Raw genomic sequence first — 5067 nt, 5'->3', positions numbered from 1 at the left:
AAACGCGGAAGTTTGCCTTTGATGTTTGGCTTCAGGACTCAGCTGGGAAGTGGCGCGGCTGTTTTAAAAGGTTGCAGCCGGCCTGTGGGGCTTCCCAGCACCCCCCGAACCCTGGTTGGGGGTTCGGGGGGTGCTGGGAAGCCCCCCAGGCCGGCTGCGACCTTTTAAAACAGCCGCGCCACTTCCCAGCTGACTCCCGAAGCCAAACCCGGAAGTGGTTTTTTTTTAATTAATTTTTTTTTTAAATCGCGATATAGCGTTTCGCGAAGATCGAGATCGTGAAACTCGAGGGATCACTGTATTACACTACATGTTTTTATATTCCTTTTTATACATCTTTTCACATTTTATTCCTGTCTTTACTTTTGTTACCAATTCAATCATAACATTTTTTCCAGATCTCATAATAGTGTTTAATCTGTGGACATTCTCGCTTGATGCTTCAACAATAGTCAGCCCATCCTATGTACACCTCATCTACCTTGATCCGTGCCTCCATGACTTTCAAATCTTGGTGGAGTCGCTCACCCTGCACATCACTGACTGCACCAAGATTTTTCGGGAAGTTAGCAAGAGGGCTATGTAAAAAAATGCAATTTGATGCTCATGCTGCAACCTCATAAGATCATAAGGTGTAGAGAAAAAACTTGACTTGATAGACGAAAACTAACTACAGTTTTGAAACCAGCCTGCCTTATTAACTATAAAAAAGCTCAAAAAATCAAACTCAACAGAAATTGTGTTACAAATTGTTCCCCAGTGTTATTATTAATACTTCCCTATATGACTTTCCTATATGCTAGCCAGGTGTTTCCCCAAAAAGATATATTTATTTTATTCATTTATTTTGTCCAATACACAATAATACTGTTGTGGTTGGCTCTGGCTCTGGCCCAGCTCCTGCCCCAAGGAATGTGGGGGTGGATGCAGGGGAAACATCAACATGTCATAGGCCTGTTTTATTGCCGACAGAGACAGGTAGTGCAATTTCCTTGGACAAAGAAGAAGGTGGGGATGACTTGGAAGAGGGGGGCTTGGCACACAGCCCAGGAAGCCAATCTCCATTATCTTCGGTCGATTCGGATGCGGAAGTCTTGGACCCACACAGGCGCAGAGTTATGCGTAGAAGAGACCAATTGAGGAAATATTACAGGAGATAAGAGAGGCCACCTGTGTTTGGGTGAAACTCTAGTAATTAGAGCTGCTGATACAAATAGCAGCGTGTTGGTTTGGCCATTGTGGAAGATTATCTGATCGCAGTTCTTCAGGACCATGTTTTACTGTTTTCTGGACTTTGTTGATTTTTCACGCCTTTGAAACCAAAGCAGAGCAAAGTGTGTGTGTGTCTCACTTCGTTGGAAGAAGGAGGGCTGTGACGTTTCTTCACAGCTCCTAGCTAAGTACTTAAGCACTGATTAAGGGGATTGTACAGCCTACAAGGTTGTTTTGGGACGAGTGCTCTTTGCAATACAAAAAGGGTGCTTTGTTTTCTTTTGAATTTTGTGATAAAGAATATTGTTTTGAATTTTCAAACATGTGTGTGTCTGAAATTTGTACCCTTGAATTTTCGGGAGGCTCCTATCAGAGAGCCTGGCAGAAAAAAATACACAATGAAGGTTATAGAGGATATAGTAGAGAATAAATACGAGATATAGGAGATACTATAGGACAGGGGACAGAAGGCACTCTAGTGCGCTTATGTACGCCCCTTTAAAAGGATTTGTGATCGCGTTGTGCCTTTTTGCCCTGTAGGTGGAAACTAGTAAAATTTACATTCCCTGACTGGGAATCGAACCCCGGGCCGCGGCGGTGAGAGCGCCGAATCCTAACCACTAGACCACCAGGGAAGGTAGTGGCATATAATGTTATTTATTTTCCTCTCAAGTTTGCCGATGTGCTGAGCACAAGCTCAATCAATGTAAAGCTATAGTAAGTAGGGAAAGATTCAAATGGATCGTTCATAATGAAGGAGATTCGATCGACTCTACCGTTGGAATCTCCAAATCAATTAGAGGCACCAATCTGAGTGATGTGCACTTGAATTACTTTGAACAGGGTTATGGAATGTGAAGATTTAGTAGACTATCTAAACCGAAATGTCATTTATTGTTGCTTTCCCTCTGTATATGGGCAAGGCTTAGCTGCTACTGAGAGTGATCTGTATACAGTGATGGGCTCCTATGAATATGGTCAGGTACGCAGTACCAACAGCAAAACTTTGGTCAGCTAGAATAGAATAGAATAGAATAGAATAGAATTTTATTGGCCAAGTGTGATTGGACACACAAGGAATTTGTCTTGGTGCATATGCTCTCAGTGTACATAAAATAAAATATACATTTGTCAAGAATCGTGTGGTACGACACTCAATGATTGTCATAGGGGTCAAATAAGCAATGAAGAAGCAATATTAATAAAAATCTTAGGATATAAGCAACAAGTTACAGTCATACAGTCAACATGGGAGGAAATGGGTGAAAAGAATGATGAGAAAAACTAGTAGAATAGAAGTGCAGATTTAGTAGAAAGTCTGACAGTGTTGAGGGAATTATTTGTTTAGTAGAGTGATGGTGTTCGGGAAAAAACTGTTCTTGTGTCTAGTTGTCTTGATGTGCAGTGCTCTGTAGCGACGTTTTGAGGGTAGGAGTTGAAACAGTTTGTGTCCAGGATGCGAGGGGTCAGTCAATATTTTCCCCGCCCTCTTTTTGACTCGTGCAGTATACAGGTCCTCAATGGAAGGCAGGTTGGCAGCAATTGCTTTATCTGCAGTTCTATGCAGTACCAGTAGCAAAACTTTGAATTATTTTCTTTGTTTCCCTTCTGGGCTCTGGATATGTTTTTCCTATCACAGTAAAGCCCTACATGGCATCGGACCAGAATACCTCTGGGACCACCTGCTGCCGCACGAATCCCAGCGACTGATTAGGTCCCACAGAGTGGGCCTTCTCCAGGTCCCGCCGACGAAACAATGCTGTCTGGTGGGACCCAGGGGAAGAGCCTTCTCTGTGGTGGCCCCGGCCCTCTGGAATCAGCTCCCCCCGGAGATTAGGACTGCCCCCACCCTCCTTTTGAAAACTCATCTATGTCGCCAGGCATGGAGGAATTGATATATCCTTAGCTGCCTTTGATTTTATGGATGGTGTGTTTGGGCTGTATGACTGTTTTTAATAGGGTGTTTTTAAAGAATGTTTTAACATTGGATTTGTATATGATGTTTTATTGTTATGAGCCGCTACAAGTCCTCTAATCTAATAAATAATAATAATAATAATAATAATTATTATTATTATTATTATTATTATTATTATTATTATTATTATTATTAAATGAGATTGATGGAAGGCTTGAGTCAAAAAAATTATTTGTAGTTTTCGGAAAAAATTAAAATTAAATTAAAATGAGATTGAATGTATATAATTGTAGAAGAGCTGTGCGTGCCTGTGTGTGTGTACATACACATACAGTTTATATAGTAGATAATGTATATTTTTGTGTTCCTTGGTGTAATATATATGTACACATATGGCATATATACATAGAATTAAAGAGTATAATTTGGATCTTCAATCATAGTAAATAGAGAGGGAAATTGTATCCCTGTGAGGCAAGGAGAGGCCAGGCACTCTAACCCTTGACGTGAGTGACGTCAAGTTGGCCACCTTTAAGCCAGTCACATGACCTTTAAGCCACCCCCCCCCCCAATAGATTTCAATAAGTATAGATTCAGTAGATGCCAAGGGTAAAATCCGGACGCACAAAGATTGAATGTTTATTTATTTATTTATTTTTATTTATTATTTGGATTTGTATGCCGCCCCTCTCCGAAGACTCGGGGCGGCTCACAACAAGTGAAAAGACAATCCAATACAATCCAATTAATTAAAATATTATGAGTTTAAGAAAATCCCCTATACTAACATACACACATACAGGTATACCATATATAACTTCAACGTGCCCAGGGGAGATGTTTAGTTTCCCCATGCCTGACGGCAAAGGTGGGTTTTGAGGAGTTTACGGAAGGCAGGAAGAGTAGGGGCAGTTCTGATCTCCGGGGGGAGTTGGTTCCAGAGGGCCGGTGCCGCCACAGAGAAGGCTCTCCCCCTGGGGCCCGCCAACCGGCATTGTTTAGTTGACGGGACCCGGAGGAGGCCCACTCTGTGGGACCGAATCGGTCGCTGGGATTCGTGCGGCAGAAGGCGGTCTCGGAGATATTCTGGTCCAGTGCCATGAAGGGCTTTAAAGGTCATAACCAACACTTTGAATTGTGACCGGAAACTGATCGGCAGCCAATGCAGACTGCGGAGTGATGGTGAAACATGGGCATACCTGGGTAAGCCCATGACTGCTCTCGCAGCTGCATTCTGCACGATCTGAAGTTTCCGAACACTTTTCAAAGGTAGCCCCATGTAGAGAGCATTACAGTAGTCGAACCTCGAGGTGATGAGGGCATGAGTGACTGTGAGTAATGAGTCCCGGTCCACATAGGGCCGCAACTGGTGCACCAGGCGAACCTGGGCAAACGCCCCCCTCGCCACAGCTGAAAGGTGGTTCTCTAATGTGAGCTGTGGATCGAGGAGGACGCCCAAGTTGCGGACCCTCTCTGAGGGGGTCAATGATTCCCCCCCCAGGGTAATGGACGGACAGATGGGATTGTCCTTGGGAGGCAAAACCCACAGCCACTCCGTCTTATCCGGGTTGAGCTTGAGTCTGTTGACACCCATCCAGGCCCCAACAGCCTCCAGGCACCGGCACATCACTTCCACCGCTTCGTTGACTGGGCATGGGGTGGAGATGTAAAGCTGGGTATCATTGGCATATTGATGATACCTCACCCCATGTCCTTGGATGATCTCACCCAGCGGTTTCATGTAGATGTTAAATAGCAAGGGGGAGAGGACCGACCCCTGAGGCACCCCACAAGGGAGAGACCTCGGAGTCGACCTCTGACCCCCCACTAACACCGACTGCAACCGGCCAGAGAGGTAGGAGGAGAACCACTGAAGCACAGTGCCTCCCACCCCCAACCCCTCCAACCGGTGCAGAAGGATACCATGGTCGATGGTA

General features: G+C 44.4%; 1 non-coding gene across 1 annotated transcript; it reads right to left on the bottom strand.

The window, feature by feature from the left end:
* Positions 1–1774: 1774 nt before the first annotated feature.
* TRNAE-CUC (transfer RNA glutamic acid (anticodon CUC)) lies at positions 1775–1847 on the bottom strand. The gene has a single exon. It is a non-coding gene; the product is annotated as a tRNA-Glu (tRNA).
* Positions 1848–5067: the final 3220 nt, after the last annotated feature.

This window comes from Erythrolamprus reginae, chromosome 3 (assembly GCF_031021105.1).
Source record: "Erythrolamprus reginae isolate rEryReg1 chromosome 3, rEryReg1.hap1, whole genome shotgun sequence".
NCBI lineage: Eukaryota > Metazoa > Chordata > Lepidosauria > Squamata > Dipsadidae > Erythrolamprus > Erythrolamprus reginae.
This window is presented reverse-complemented; position numbering and strand designations above follow the sequence as displayed.